This window comes from Colossoma macropomum, unplaced genomic scaffold (assembly GCF_904425465.1).
Source record: "Colossoma macropomum unplaced genomic scaffold, Colossoma_macropomum, whole genome shotgun sequence".
NCBI classification, from domain to species: domain Eukaryota; kingdom Metazoa; phylum Chordata; class Actinopteri; order Characiformes; family Serrasalmidae; genus Colossoma; species Colossoma macropomum.
The window spans coordinates 7,408,622-7,426,251 of NW_023494800.1; the positions used below are offsets into that span (position 1 = coordinate 7,408,622).

At 37.5% G+C, this 17,630-nt stretch overlaps 1 protein-coding gene across 1 annotated transcript in view; it reads right to left on the bottom strand.

Annotated features, from left to right (window-relative positions):
• The window catches only part of prlra (prolactin receptor a), a 46,293-nt gene extending 43,921 nt beyond the window's left edge, over nucleotides 1-2,372 (bottom strand). Inside the window, exon 1 of the mRNA XM_036587783.1 lies at nucleotides 2,201-2,372. The gene's annotated coding sequence lies outside the window, so the exon portion shown is untranslated. The remainder of the gene's footprint in view (nucleotides 1-2,200) is intronic.
• Between the last annotated feature and the right edge of the window lie 15,258 nt (nucleotides 2,373-17,630).

A 17,630-nucleotide genomic window follows, 5' to 3' on the forward strand; every position in this document is an offset into this window, starting at 1 on the left:
GTTAACTTATTTTCACAAACAAAATCAACAAAACATGTCATTGGACCACACTTTTTCATATGGCTGTATATTTTTCTATAAGGTACAGCCATATAACTAACCCACTGACTAACAGTAGGTAAAAAAAGTCAGTTTCACCCAGATAACTTGACTCTTTGACAAATTATACACTGTATTGAACCAAAATCCTAAATGTTTTCTTTTAACCTTCAACCATCAACAGTGTTCTATTCTGTAATGCAGTGTAAGTCTGGCGAAGAAAACTTGTTCTAAAGTCTCTAAAATAATAACAAAGCAATCAGTAACCAGTTGCCAAGCCACTGAGAAGACAAACAAACCAAACTAACCACAATGCACGAAGTCATACAGTTGCATAATACTGAACCTAAATTCACATCACAGTGTCTGGTTTCTTGCATTTCACTGCAACACCAACATTCCAAGTTAAAGCTAACACCAAATTGCCTGTTTGTTCAGCATCAGACATCACTATTCAATTATATCACGACAACAATGCACCAAAATCAGGCCCTGATTGGTGCCCAGCGTGCCATGAAAGACACCTGCTGAGCAATAATAAACTCCCATGAAGAGTAAACACTCCGTTTTCATCTGCATGAATACAGCAGCACAAGCCCTGATGCTGACGTTGGACGTGCCATTCAAAAAAATGTTGTTCAGCCAGCATTACTGTAGTCAGTGTCTATCTAAACATACCCGGGAAAGATAAATGAGCACAGTACAACCTAATATTCTGCACACAGGAGTAACATGAAATGACAGTGTAATGACATCTACAAAGTATTATAATGAGGGGTTATGGAGTATTATTATAAGACAGTAAAGTACTGAGTATTATCTGAGAGTTGAGTGTTATTACAAAGTAGTATAGAGTATCATTATAAAGCAGCATACTGTAGAGCATTATTACAATAACATGATATATGATATAATTAAAAAGCACTAGAGTACTATTTGTTCAACAGTATAGAATATTGTTATAAAGTAGTAGAGTATGATTTGTGTGCAGTATAGAGTAATATTACAAAGAAGTATAATATTATTAGAAGACAGCATTTTAGAAAGCACTAGGGTATTATTTGTATGCAGAACAGAGTATTATTATACAGAATTAGAGTTTATTAAAAGGCCATATAGAATATTATTTGAGGGCAGTTTTATAGTTTTATTATAGAGCAATAGAGATTTATTTGAAGGTATTATAGAGTATTATTAGAAGACAGTATAGAGTATTATTATAAAGCAGTACAGTATTATTTATGGACAGTATAGAGTTTTATTATAAAGCAGTAGAATATTATTTGTGGGCAATATAGAGTTTTATTATAAAGCAATAGAGTTTTATTTGTGGGCAGTATAGAGTTTTATTATAAAGCAATAGAGTTTTATTTGAAGGTATTGTAGAGTTCTATTAGAAGACAATATAGAGTATTATTATAAAGCAGTACAGTATTATTTGTGGGCAGTATAGAGTTTTATTATAAAGCAGTACAGTATTATTTATGGACAGTATAGAGTTTTATTATAAAGCAGTAGAATATTATTTGTGGGCAGTATAGAGTTTTATTATAAAGCAATAGAGTTTTATTTGAAGGTATTGTAGAGTTCTATTAGAAGACAATATAGAGTTTTATTATAAAGCAGTACAGTATTATTTGTGGACAGTATAGAGTTTTATTATAAAGCAGTACAGTATTATTTGTGGACAGTATAGAGTTTTATTATAAAGCAGTACGGTATTATTTGTGGGCAGTATAGAGTTTTATTATAAAGCAGTACGGTATTATTTGTGGGCAGTATAGAGTTTTATTATAAAGCAGTACAGTATTATTTATGGACAGTATAGAGTTTTATTATAAAGCAGTACAGTATTATTTGTGGGCAGTATAGAGTTTTATTATAAAGCAGTACAGTATTATTTGTGGGCAGTATAGAGTTTTATTATAAAGCAGTACAGTATTATTTGTGGGCAGTATAGAGTTTTATTATAAAGCAGTACAGTATTATTTATGGACAGTATAGAGTTTTATTATAAAGCAGTACAGTATTATTTGTGGGCAGTATAGAGTTTTATTATAAAGCAATAGAGTTTTATTTGAAGGTATTGTAGAGCTTTATTAGAAGACAGTATAGAGTATTGGTATCAAACAGTAAAGTATTATAAGCTTCAGATTCTTACCTGCTCCCACTTTAGCCTCCTCTCAGGAGGTGAAGCGCTGCATTTAAACCTGCGGAGAGGATAATCAGCCGTGATGTTGTCGGAGTAAAACACACACCGGAGCTCCGGAGCTCAGCTCCTTCTCACACAGTCACAAACACACACATACTGCCGGAGCACTGGCTGCCTCCTGACTAACCGGTCTGGAGGAGGGAGGGGCATTGCCATGACAACACTGCCTGCCTACTGTCTTTTGGCTCCGCCTCCCTCAGAGACTCCTCCTATCTCATCCAGATCTCATCTGTGCACATATTCAAGTTTGTAGAAAGGCTGCTTTGGGACAATGAGTCATAATAGCACCATATAAATAAAAGTCAGTTGAACTGGATTGAACTGAACTACAGATGTTCACTTGCCAACTTCTGAGACTTTAAGTACTTTCATAATTGAAGGCGTTTTAATCGTCACATTTAAATTAAAAAAAAAAAAAAACACTTCATCCTTTAGGAGAATTAAGGACATTGTATTGGTATATGAGTGGTTATACTGGTTTTAATAACAGCATTGATATAGTTCACTTTTTCAGTTTTATTTGTGCACAATAAATCATATTCAAGAAGCCTCAGGATTCACCACATATTATGATATATTATGCATATTATATCTTTAATATCGTCTGTTTACTATTACTATTTACTATAAGTTTACTATACAGAAATCCCAGACTGTGTTTTCAGTTGTTAAATTCATGAACACCTATTGTTTCCAGTCCTTGAAAAATCTAAGGCACTTTTTCACTAAGTGTCCTTTTCATCCAACTAAGCGTGATTTCTTTTTCACCATAGCTGTATCATTACTTCCTGCCTTCCGCCCAATGACAGCTGGGATAGGCTCCAGCACCCCACCGCGACCCAGAAGGATAAGCGGTTTAGATGATGTATGTATGTATGTATGTATCATTACTTCACCATAACTGTATCATTATTAGTATTTATCAGTGATACCACTGGTCACTTCACTACTTTTGTGGTTGAAGAAATGTCTAAACTTTTACAAATAAATATTAAAGACAAAGTTTAGTCTTTTCCTTTACTTTTTGCTTTTTCGTAACTTGGTGTAGGCCATAAAAATGCTCAGGACCATGTACTGTCAAATAAGATCCCAGCTGCTCTGATTTACTGCGGCCAAATCACAGTTTTGATTTCATAGGCGATAACACTCTCCGTCTCCTGTTATATTGCTTTACTGTCCCATGACTATGACTCACTACTTAGATAGATAGATAGATACATGTAGGCAGATTAAATCATCCTAAATTTCAATGCACTGCCGCTGTCTTAGAAAAACGAATGTTTAATAGAAGTTAATGTAAAGATATATTATTTCCTGTAGTTTCTATTTCTGTTATAAGATAAGATAAGATAAGATAATCCTTTATTAATCCCACAACGGGGAAATTTGCGGTGTTACAGCAGCACAGAAGACAGAGCAGCAGGAAATATACAAACAATATTTAAATAGAATAAACAATAAAAGTATAAAGATATATATGTATATGTACAAAGATTATAAGAAAAATATACAAAGTATTAAATTTAAATTTAGAAATGTAGAAATGTATGTATTGTAGTGAGTATTGCACAGTGAATAAAATAACAAAGAAAATCTGAGTTCTTATGAAAATCTGAGTTCTTATGTTGGTCTATTCCTCATGAAATTTTCACACAATGTAAAGGACAGCTGCTGTGGTCAAATGATGTAGAAAAATAAACGTCTTATTATGATTTTGCCATAAGAACTCAGATTTTCTTTACTTGATTTAAAGAAATAAATCCATGTTTTCTTTCTAAGTAGGTCAATCTTATCTTGAGGGTACATAATATATAGTCACGGGCAAAAGTTTGGGCAAAAGTTCATGTGTTGATTTTCAAAGTGAAATTAAGTTAATATATCCTCCACAGGGAACACACTCCTGCACATTTTAATTAATAACTGTTTATTTTTTTGTTGTATTTAACATGTTGGGAAAAATAAAACATAAAATGTGGCCAATATTAAAATATTATATTTTATGTTTTATTTTTGCCCTGTGATGGACTGGCAACCTGTCCAGGGCGTTTCCTGTCTGCCGCCCAATGATCACTGGGGGAGGCTCCAGCAACCCCTGCAACCCAGAAGGATAAGCGTCTTAGATAACGTGTGTGTGTGTTTTTTTGTTTTGTCCAGTGTGTTAAACCCTGCAAATGAACCAAAATTGTACATTAAAATGGGCAGAAATGTCATATTTAAGTTTGTTCTCTCTAGAAGATGTGTTAACTTATTTTTACAAAACATAATTTGACTGAGGGTGTTCAAACTTTTGCATATGATCACACATGTACAAATGATGTCCTATAGTTTTCCAATACCCAATAAATGGCTGTATTTTGCCAACATTCTCCTTTTTCACTGTAAACTGGTCCTAATTCTGGGACAGTTGTAAGCTTTAACACCCCCATTCAAATGACATATTTTGTTGATTAGGATGACATAGAGGATAACATGAGTAAGAGCACCACAGTCATACTAGTAATGCTATAATCACATGTTTTTGCTGTCGGTCAGTCTTGCCCATGCAGTTATGAGATATGCAATGTTTACATTAACGGCAACATGTAAATGCAGCATAACTCTCTCTGCTTGTAACATCAATGCCTAATGATGCACCGCTGCTTTCATTCCTACTGACCAGCCCAGGGAATACACTAGAATACACCACAACTAGCATGACTGACTCATAATTTATGGCCCCACAGTAATGGCCTAAACTACCTGTCCTTGCTGTTCAAACACACAGCATGGTTGAGTCTCTCTCTGCTCAAATACGGCAAGGCCTGCTGAGATAACGCCTGGTTTATTGTGCTCTCAGGAGCTTTGTGTTCAGCCAGTTCCCATCCAGCTGGTTATAAATCGAGGGATCTCTAGGATACTCTGGCACTTCCCGATTGTACTAACATTGTGTTGCTCCATCACGGAAAAACACAAGGATAAACTGTCAAGCGGTAATAACGACCCAGTTTTAGGCTACATAATGAAACTGACCTTTTCTAGCTTTTAACTTTTTTCTGTTTTTTTTTCAAGAGTTCCTGATTAAAAAAAGCATTCGGCCTAATGTTTGTTGACCATTCTGTTCTGAACATTTTCATGTTAGCTGCATGTTTTGTCCTGTTCTTTAACTTTCTCAGAACTGAGACGCTGAAACCCCTCCTCTTTCCTGGTAGGACCAGGATTAGCCAATTTCTAACACCTTGAATGCTAGGTTAAATATTCACTTATTAATATTAAGACGAATTATTCACTAACTGCTATGAATTATTTGATAACTAGCATGGAACACACTAAAATAGTTCACAGTTTATGGGAATACAGATCTTTTGCAATATCCACAGGGACAGAATGTAGTAATATAATTTGTAGCTTTGCTGGTTATATGGAGTGCTGAAAGACAAAAACAGGCTCTTTCTAGTCTGGTGTAAAGATTTCTCAGGTCAACAGAGCATCTAAACATGGCTGGATCTATTATATGGGGTCTTGGGTTACTGCAAGGGGCACTCAAAACTTCAAATTTGTTGTATATTTACATTCAGTTCATTTCAAATCTAGACCAGACCAAACTGGTCAGTCTGTCTAATGACCCGGCCGTAAACATAAATAAGTGTCGACATTATTTACGCCTTATGTTTTGTGGCTAGTGATGTCTACATATGTAAAACACTGAGAAATATGTTTCAAGGTGTGCTGACAAACACCTTTTTTATGAAATGAATATTCCAGATTGGTTGAGCCACGTTCAAAAACATTGTAAAATATTCAACATGTGCATAGGCTGCTATATAAATCCAGGCTGAATCTCAAATGGCTCCTTCCTTTATAGTGTGCTAGGTATTGTTTGTCCAGTACGGAATTGTGCACAAGTGGCTGAATCCAAAAAGACTATTTGTCAGAATTAGACAGACAATTCTCACGCTATCTTTGGGTTTATATCAAAATTTCAGGCCCCATTTGAGCTTTAGCACCACAGCTGTGCTGCGAATGGTCCACCACCTTAGTAAAATTTGGACAACAGCAGTCCTGTGGTCAGAAACTGACCAGTGATGAATGAGGTAGAGGAAGGTTCGTCATTTGTGGCGTAACAATCTGTAATTCTACATCTGTAAAGTGGGCCTATAAGATAGGTGGAGCTTATAAAGTGGCATTAGTATAGATGCTTGATTATGACCTTAGATGCAGGCCCAGATTAAGCTCCTCTGAGGCCCCTGGGCACTGGAGCTATGGTGCCCCATCCCTAGGAGCATAACACTCTCCTAATCACACACACTTAATTTCCACGGACCTGATCACCAAAGCACTATGAGGCCAAAATGAACAAGAATTACACCATTTCATGTTTACACCTTTGGTGATTTCTTTACTGGCACATTTTGCTCCCCAGTTTCTTCTTTATTATTTTAATTTGAGAAAAAGACCTTTCTCCTTAGTCAAAAGCACAGTAGCAATAAAAACAAAGCCACAAAAATGTCACAAGAGGCCATGCATTATAGTGATTTACAACAGGTAAGTGTGTTATTAGGCACAACAAGTAATGATAAAATCATTGTAATACACAGCTTCTAGTGGCTTATTGCTTTTATAAAATGGCAGACTGCATAACACATGATAAAATAGACAATTTTGTCAATAAATAATTAAAGTTTTGGTTTATAATAATTGAGATAAACAATAATTCAACTGAGAAATGTGGTTCATTTAGAGTATGTTGTTGCCAAGCAATTATGGACTGCTGAAAGAGGACAAGAATATTCATTCACCCTTCTTTCTATGTTGCAGTCATTTTAATAACTTTCTAAGTTTCTGTTACATAATAATTAAAAATATATATCATATTATAGCACTGCTGATGCAAAAAAACTTTTTATAAGTAGTTCTTGGGCCCAAATTACCATCGCTAATTTCTTTGTGATTTCCATTTTTCGATTAGCACCTTTTTCCTACACTGGGGCTGAATCTCAAATGGCTCACTACTAAAATATTGGCTCCTGCATCAAACAGTGCTTAATGTGTCTGACAAATAGTCTTTTTGGATTCAGCCACTTGTGCACAATTCCGTACTGGACAAACAATACCTAGCGTACTATAAAGGAAGGAGCCATTTGAGATTCAGCCCCAGTGTAGGAAAAAGGTGCTAATCGAAAAATGGAAAAGAAATTAGCGATGGTAATTTGGGACCAAGAACTACTTATAAAACAAAGTTTTTTTGCATCAGCAGTGCTATAATATGATATATATTTTTAATTATTATATAACAGAAACTTAGAAAGTTATTAAAATGACTGCAACATACAAAGAAAGGTGAATGAATATTCTTGTCCTCTTTCAGCAGTCCATAATTGCTTGGCAACAACATACTCTAAATGAACCACATTTCCCAGTTGAATTATTGTTTATCTCAATTATTATAAACCAAAACTTTAATTATTTATTGACAAAATTGTCTATTTTATCATGTGTTATGCAGTCTGCCATTTTATAAAAGCAATAAGCCACTAGAAGCTGTGTATTACAATGATTTTATCATTACTTGTTGTGCCTAATAACACACTTACCTGTTGTAAATCACTATAATGCATGGCCTCTTGTGACATTTTTGTGGCTTTGTTTTTATTGCTACTGTGCTTTTGACTAAGGAGAAAGGTCTTTTTCTCAAATTAAAATAATAAAGAAGAAACTGGGGAGCAAAATGTGCCAGAAAAGAAATCACCAAAGGTGTAAACATGAAATGGTGTAATTCTTGTACATTTTGGCCTCATAGTGCTTTGGTGATAAAGTCAGTGGAAATTAAGTGTGTGTGATTAGGAGAGTGTTATGTTCCTAGGGATGGGGCACCATAGCTCCAGTGCCCAGGGGCCTCAGAGGAGCTTAATCTGGGCCTGCATCTAAGGTCATTATCAAACATCTATACTAATGCCACTTTATAAGCTCCACCTATCTTATAGGCCCACTTTACAGATGTAGAATTACAGATTGTTACGCCACAAATGACGAACCTTCCTCTACCCCATTCATCACTGGTCAGTTTCTGACCACAGGACTGCTGTTGTCCAAATTTTACTAAGGTCACCACCATTCGCAGCCCAGCTGTGGTGCTAAAGCTCAAATGGGGCTTGAAATTTTGATATAAACCCAAATATAGCGTGAGAATTGTCTGTCTAATTCTGAGCCACCACACCAGCATCTGAACCTGAATACAGCCTGACAAAATTCTGTTGACCCGAAACACATCATCATGTTTTGAGCCCAAAACAGATCCAAGGGCAACAGAATTCTGTTTGAAACTGACTCATTATCACCCAAAATGCTTTTGGCTGCACTAAACTGTACTTTCCTGAATCAATTCGCTGTTTGTGTCCTGTTTTCTCAAACATCTGGAACTCATAGGTCTCGGTTCTGAGTGACTCCAGTGAGCCTGACACATATTTAAGAAATGATCCCAACCAAAAACGTCATGAGCAGTCGGCTCCGGTCAGGTTCAGAGAAATATTTTGACCTCTAAGTAACGCTGACGTGGTCACGTAGTCTGTGTGGTGCTGGTAGGCATATATCAGGCACAACGCAATTACTGAGGTTTTTAACACACGTCAGTGTCACTGTTAGGCTGTGAGGGGACCACTATCCAGAAATATCCAGCTAAGAGCGACTCTGTGGTCAGAAACTGACCGCTGATGAAGGGATGGAGGATGACTAACACAAACTGTGCATCAACAGATGGACTACAGCCATTCGGCTGTGTACCGTCACTTGTCACAGTCATTGTAACTGGAGAATGTTGTGTGTAATGACCATAAACCACAGTCACTGGAGTGGAAGATTCATAGATTTGGTGAAAATTGGGCTTAAATTACACGGAATGCCTTTCAAAGTAATCTACAGCCTGACCACAGCAGATCCTGGCTCATGTAATAGAGAAGAACAAGTAGACTGGAGCTGTCAAGTCAAGTTATTATTAAACAAAATGCAATCAAAACTGGCAAATGAAATGTATTGACTTCAATGTACTCTCTTAGAAAAAAAAGAGCTCTCTATAGTACCAAAGTAAGGTTCCATGATGTAATAATATTAACTATTAATCTATTATTAATAGAAGAACTGATGCTATATAGAACCATTTTTCAAATGGTTTATAAATAACTTTTTCCAAAAGTTTCTCTGTCATGTCACGGAGATGAGCCATTTAACCATGCAAAGAACCATGTGAGCATGCAAATTGTTCTTTGAGCAGTCATGGTTCTATGTAGAACCACTGACTTTACTAAAGGTTCCTTGAAGAACCTAATTTTTGAAGACTGTACAGGCTGCCTAAAGTGATTATGCGCAACAAAAATAACTAAAAAGATGTATTTTATTTAAGAATTATCATCATTTTATTTGGATAGTACACTTTATGATGTTTGTAGATAGTTAAAGGTGCAGTGTGTAAGATTTAGTGGCATCTAGAGGTGAGGTTGTGGATTGCAACCAACTGAATACCCCCAACCGCCGACCCCTCTGTCCCCAAGTGTGTAGTAGAACCTATGGTGGCCATCATATTTTCACTTCTTTAACGATGAGAATTCACCCTCCTTTGCTTTTTCTTGTACTAAATAATAAGTATGATCCTCTAGTTGTGAAAATATGGGTTCACAAACTTCTCACAAGACAAACTGGTTAGCCAGCATCAACAGCAACCACTGATTCTTCTTCTTTCTACATCTTCCAAACAGTGCTATAGTGACACCAAGTGTAAAAACGTGAAAGGCGCTCTCCAGAGCCAGTGTTTGGTTTGTCCTTTTGGGGCTACTGTATGAACATGGTGGTGGCAGCCTCCTTGGAGGAGGACCTGCTCCCCATGTAGATATAAAGGAATCATACTAAGCTAAGGAAAACACAATAATTCGTAGTTAGAGGTGATTATACACTAATGAAAGCATAATATTTCATTTCTGCTGAGAGATCCCCCTAAATCTTACACACTGCACCTTTAATTTTCCTTTAACTTACACAACTAATACGTTTACAAAATAGCTTTCAAATTAACCCTAACCTAGAGCTTAACCCTAAACCAAAACCTAACCCAGAACCTGGTCCTGAGCCTAATCCTGGTTATAACTCCAACCCTAACACTGTTGAGAATTGGTTGAGTTTCACTAAATAGTTTCTTAAGAATTTGAACATCTGTATATAATCTGTAGGGGTCTATAATGTACTACGCAAATTTATTTTTCGGTTGATCTAATGTTTCCTGTTTTCACTGTCCCAGCACTGACCCCTGCTTCAGCACACATATGAGTGTCCCCAGTGATCTGCACTTGTGTTTATATTGTGTAAGTATATTGATCCGTGTCAGTCTGCGGTCATTTCCACTGTATGTTAATTAGCAGTGTGATTTAATATTCTCCCTGCATAAACTCATCAGTGGTGTTAAGTGAGGCCGGATGTGACCACTGTCTGTCCACTCTTTCTAAGAAACGTCAGCTTTGTCCGAAACCCGTATTGCCCCAATTAATAATCAATTTATTCCATTCGTACAAATAAACATCCTGTTTGGATTTAGACCTGTCAGTTTTTATTTTATTTTAAGGGCCCACAGTGTGGAAAACCAAATTCTCCTTACTGTTTTTGATGTAAGCTTGTAGATATGAAGGGATCATACTTGATCTAAGCTACAAAACGTCTGTTTATAATTTATTTTTTGCAATATCACAAAAAAAACATACAATTGCATACAGATTGGTGACAAATGATATGAAAAACCAAGTGTCTTAGCAAAGTGTGGCCACTATGATCCACAAAAGCTTCAGTGTGCTTTGCAGATTCCATGGCCCAGTCCCATTTCTTATTGTTACCCCTACCCCTTGTTTTCGAGTGTCACCTTGCCCCTTGGAACTGAGTTATAAGGGGTAGTTGTTGAAATCTTCCCCTATGAAATGAGACCCTCAAATAAAAAGAGCATTACTTCATTAACAGCTACTAGCGCTGCTCTGTAGGCGACCCTGCCAGTCTGCAGTGATAGCAGAGGAGGGTGAAGTTCAGCAGGGCTTTAGTTACATTTAGGGCATCATATACCTTCAAAGAGGGGGACAATTATTTATTATCACCCACCCCTAATTCTTTGGTCATATGAAGCTGAGGTCAGCTATTCGGCAGCTTCTCATTCTAATTAAATTTGGTTGAGATCTGGTGATTGTGAATTTTCATATCAATCCATTCAGTGACCTGTGGATCGGGGCACTGTGATCCTTGAAGAAAGCACTCCCATCAGAACAGAGATGTTTCAACATAGAATAAAGTAATCAGTCAGAAGAACCTTTCCTTCTAAGGCGACAAGTGGATCCAAATGCCCCCCTAAGCCAACAGACCCCCTCACTGTAGGGACCAAGCATTCAGGCCTATACCATACGCTGCACATGCACTCACCCACTTGTGGAGATGATAGTGAAGGATGACTCAACTGAAGAGTTCACTGTTTTCCACATCTCTGCAGACCAGTGCTATAGGTTTTACACCAATATCCCAGATGGTCGTTCGTCTTTGTAACGAGGGGATTATGCATTCCAGCCCTACTATAACATCCTCTCTGTCTATGTAGTTGTGAATGAGCTGTTCTTGCTGATACAGTCTGATTAGAGCTTGAAATAGCTCTACCTGACAGGTACCTTGAACCTGACAGGACCCGATTGATCTCGTTGGGTTTGGTCATATTCAAATTTTGATGATGGCTGTCTTTGAAACAGTCTACTACATGTTGCTCACAAACTGACTGTGCTTAAAAGTAGTAAACAGTATGCAGTATGTGACGAAGATACATTTCTCATTACGGATACCTGGGTGATATACTGCTCTGGCCAAATTCAGTATGCAGCCAGGGCTATCTTAGTGATGTACTGCATCCCAAAAGGCAACATGATCATTTTAGGAGGATATAACTGCTGACATAACCATCTGATTTGCTCCGAACAATTAAATAGCCTTAGATTCAGACTTTCATCAAGTAACTTACTAATCTCAAACAAACAATCCACTCAGCTTTGGCTTTTCAGGCTCACATGTGAAGTCATGCTGTTTATTATTCAGTCAAACTAGCTCATATTACCTACTAACGTAATAAAATGACTGACCTTTTATCAGACATAGCAACACATAGGTGTCTCTGGAAACCCCACAGGTTTACTACAGATACCAAAACTGGCATTTTCAAAGTTGTGGCTTTGGAGATGAGCAGAAAACAAACCCTCCATTCTGTCATGGTATCTTTCAAAATTGAGCAGGCCCATATCTCAACCAAAATACATCCACACGTTTTGCTGAAAAGAGTGGAAAAGAGGCCAGCAACGGTTGCTAAGCAATGATTGGAGGGCTAAGAAAAAGAGATCAGTCTGATGGGCTCAGTCCCTGATGTCCTGATGTTGGAGGTCTAGTCAAGCCCCTTTGCTACAGTACAGCACATAGCTGTTATCATATACTGGATACTGTTCAGTGAAGAGCATCATTCAGTGTACAGTACATGCTGGTGCAGTATGCAGTACACAGTGTGCTATTTTGAACATGATTTAATTCAGGAAAGTACAGTTAAATACAGCTAAGAGATTGTTTAATTTTTCTGGGCAAAATATATTTTTATATGTTCTATGTAATTTTCTGTAGTTTTGGTAATAGACAGGTGAAGCAAACATCTCAGTATATCAGCACTGCACAGCGTGAGTATGGAGTTTATCCAGACTAAAAAACGTTTGAGATGCTGTTCAAAAGCATTATTTGATGAACAACAATTAAAGCAGAATTTAAACATAGTTTTTGACAGCTGATTATTTTAGTATAGAGTATTATTTTTTTTATATTTGTGTTTTATATTTTATTTATTTATTTGTGAGCTAATGAATGGGTGGCTATAATTGTCACACAGTAACCAGTGCTATTCTATCAGGTTTTATTCAGCACTTTGGGTGATGATGGGCCGGTTCAGGTCAGTTCTGGGCAGAACTGTTCTCAGGTCAGATTTGGTCTCAACTGTTGTTCTTAGGTCAGTTTTAGTCTCAACTGTCGTTCTCAGGTCAGTTTGGTCATTTCCTAGGCTATAAACCAACTGTCGGTGAATGTGCGCCATCTGGTACATCGCGTTGATGTTTAGATTCTGAGAACTGGCTGGGGTGGTGGATCCGCATATGGTTTCTCAGGTTTGTTGTATTAGCACCTTTTACAGCCACCACGTGAGGCAACAGCATGGGTAGCGCTGTCGCCTCACAGCAAGAAGAGCCTGGGTTTGATTCCCTGGCTGGGCGACCAGGGTCCTTTCTGTGTGGAGTTTACATGTTCTCCCAATGTCTGTGTGGGTTTCCTCCCACAGTCCAAAGACATGCAGTCAGGCTAATTGGATATGCTAAATTACCCCTAGGTGTGAGTGTGTGAGTGAATGTATATGTCTGTCTGTCTGTCTGTCTGTCTGCCCTGCGATGGACTGGTGACCTGTCCAGGGTGTATCCTGCCTTCCACCCAATGACTGCTGGGATGGGCTTCAGCTCCCCCCATGACCCAGAAGGACAGGAGGTTTAGAAAATGTGTGTGTGTGGCTTGAAAACAAAATGTGCCCACAGCGGTGATGTTGTGTGTTGCTTCGCAAGTCCGAATCCATGCTTGTTTCAAAAGCTGCTCATGACAAGTTGCTCGCAAATTACGTTTGCTGGCACGTTCTTGTGGTTTGTGCGTTGTGTGATTTATGAATGCAGCCTGCACGACGGTGAGCCACGTAAAACTTCCACTTGTCAGCTAGCAACATTAGCCTCGTAGCTCCAGTGCTAAAACTAAACAAGCGAACTTCATACATCAACCGATCAGCTACATTTGAATTAAAAAAGGGGAAAGACAAACAGTTATTTTTTATTTTTCAGTTATTTGTCTCACCTTATTTGTTGCGATGGAAATGCACATAATTCTGTTTGTTGGGCTTGAAATAAAATAACTAGAAAAAGATTGCGGTCAGAGCAAATCATCGCAGTTCGCTCAAATAATTGCGATCAGGCGGTTATGTAATAATCACGTCAGTTTCAGCCCTGACTGTTTTTTGAACGAGCCACAAAACAAGGCAGCCAATCAGAACAGAGTTCCCTTACCTTTTCTTTATCAGTCTTAAAGACACAGTAATATAAACCGTCTGTTTCAGGGATAAAAAGGTTGGGAAAGGTTGGGTTGGAAAACAGTCATCTAAAACTTAATTATGACTGTTTTTGTGACTTACCCACACAAACGTCAACAGTGGACCTCAACAACAAAGAAAAATATAGTTAATTATTATAATTTTATAGTTTTATATTAACTCATAATAGGAAATATTAGATATGATAACTAGATTTAAAATTAGATCAGATTTCACTTACCAACATAACATTTTCTGCCGCGCTTCACTCAGCAGCCCTATTTATTTAAAATATGTGCATCCTGGGGGCTCCATATATGTCTTTTGCCTAGGACCCCAGAATCACTACATCCACTCCTGTGAGAGAGAGAGAGAGAGAGAGAGAGAGAGAGAGAGAGAGAGAGAGAGAGAGAGACAGAGAGAGAGAGAGAGAAAGAGAGAGAGAGTTGAAGGACAAAAGAAAGTCACTTTCTTTTTTTTTCTTTGACCTTTCTGTCTTATTCATGCGGCTAACTGATCTCATATGACCCTAGTTGTCTGGCTTTACCTCACTGCTTAATATCCATTATTATTCATTAATATCCTGAGGGGACTAAAGTAACCCAGTGTCGGGTGTGTGCAGTGATGTGAGAAACCCTACTGCCCACTCACATACAGACATCGACCTGCTGGACACAGTGAAGGTCACTCTCTGTCCTCTACTTTAACTTCTGAACAGTCAATAGAGGGGTCAAGTACAGTATCAGTTAAATATTTGAGTTATTTTTCTTTTTTTATTATTATTTTCTGACATTTTTGAACAGTAGTGAAGACATTAAAGAGACACAGTGACCAAAAAGACCAAAAGGCAAATTTTCTTCAATTTTCTTTAATTTTATTCTAAATTAAGTTTTTAAAGTTTGTGTTGATTTTATTTGCCAAAATCAGTCATCATTTATTTGACATGACCATTTCCAGCTTCACTTTGTCCCTTAAACAGGCTGTTTCTGTTATGTTGCCTTTATGACTGACATACGTAAATGAGCTCAGTTCTGATTGGCTGCCTGGTATTAAAAGAGCAGCCGAGGTCAAAAGACTCTTTATAACTTCATTATGAATGGGCAGAGCTAAACTGCTATAGCTGTATAGTTGGGTATATGTAAATGCGTTGGATTTTGTGACATCACAACAATGAATTCCAAACATACTGTATGTACTGGGGAGCATCTCATATGATCAGAGCATGCTGGCTTCTCAAAACAAGCAACTGAAAGCAACTAAAAATACAAAATAAAGTGGTTGCTCTGTAAATAAATTCAGTATTTTTGTCTAAAAACAAATTTCATGTGTTTAAGTCTGAGCATATTGTGGGTACAACTGTATGTTTTTATTTACAAATAGAGCATAATTAGTCCTGTTTAGCTGCAGTGCAGTATATCATCACTATGAGAACAAAACCTTATATCTCCAAAATGATAAATTTACTGAAGAAAAAACTTGTAATCGAAGTTTTTGATTTTGAAATTTTAACATAAAGTCAAAGATAAAGTTTCAAATTAGGTAAAAATATTAAACATGGAGATTCAAGGTTTTTTTGTGTGACAGTGACAGTAGAAAACTAACTGCATTCATAGTTTTTGAGTATTTTTAAATAAGAAATTACTGGTTCTTCAACTTATCAAACTTCCAAAGAACTAAATACTGTGATGCATGTAGTATACGGAAAAATACCGTATATAATAAAATATCCTTATGGCCTTGAGTGGGAGGCAGTTTCTGTCTATAATCTATAATATGCTGGAATAGATGCTTTATTGATCGTTGCGGTTTAATGAGGATAATTACGTAATTCGTCCCCAGAGCTAATGAAATGTAATCAGCCTTTAACTCTGTTTGGGGCGCTGTTTGTGGTGCTGTTGTCAGCCTGTGTGGGTGCCTGACCTGCCTTTATAATGCATTAATATACTGACCGCGCTTCATGTGCATGATAAACACAGTGCAGTGTGGAGCCTAGCAACAGAGTAATTACACAAACCTGAAGACCTTACATGGATACGTGAAGGACAATGTGTTTTTGGTGTGTGTTTGTTTTCTCAAACCTAAAAGCACAAATGAATCATATAATAGCAGTTTTAATGTAGTTAATCATGCCTGATCACAATTGCTTAAAATTTGACCCTAAAGAAGGTTTTTTTTATCATTCTTTTACTCAGTATTTGTGCTAGATGACACAATATCCTGGAAAATTGCAATATCCTGGTATCATATGATATTAAAGTTAGTGTTAATTAAGTTAATGAACCCATGCTTCCAAAGCGATGCTATTTGTAAATGTGCTTTCAAAACAATCTATAACATCCAGCAAATGACTGGACTGCAGTTAACTGATTAAAACCTGCCCCCTAAAGTAGTTGGTCAGTGTGCGTGTCCGCATTAGTCATTGTAAAATGGAGCTTTCTGTGCGCTACCGTGTTTCCTATCACTGTATATAATTGGTTATCAGTACATACACACACACACACACACACACACACACACACCCACACACACATTATCTAAGCCGCTTATCCTTCTGGGTCACACGGGGTGCCGGAGCCTATCCCAGCGGTCATCGGGCGGAAGGCAGGAAACACCCTGGACAGGTCGCCAGTCCATCACAGGGCAGACACACTGACACTCACACACACACTCACACCTAGGGGCAATTTAGTGCGTCCAGTTGGCCTGACTGCATGTCTTTGCACTGTGGGAGGAAACCCATGCAGACACAGGGAGAATAAAAACTCCACACAGAAAGGACTTTATCAGTGCAGCTTGAATTAAAAATTAAAAATTAATATTGTGTGACATCAATTTCAGTATAAGCAAAGACAGAATATCACCCAGCATTACTCAGAACAGAGACGGTTTCCTCAACGACCCCAGCTGTGACCGTTACATAAGGCCACAGCAAGGTGAATTATTAGCACAGGGCCAAGTGGTACAGCATTAAAAGAGCAACAAAGACACAGCTGGAGAGAGAGAGGAGGGGGGCAGATAAGGTAATAAGGATTTACAAAGTCACTTTATTCCAACCATTTTATAAAACTGACCGCTGATAACATAGTGGTTCATTTTTCAGTGTCAAGAAAAAACGCAGACAACAGATTTTTTAAATTTCCTTCTGTATTTACTGTGTCCTCTCTTTGCCTTTATTGCAGCTTCCATTCTTTATTCTTGAAATCTGCAGGGATATTTTCCCACAAAGTTCCCACATCAAACCCAGCTGTT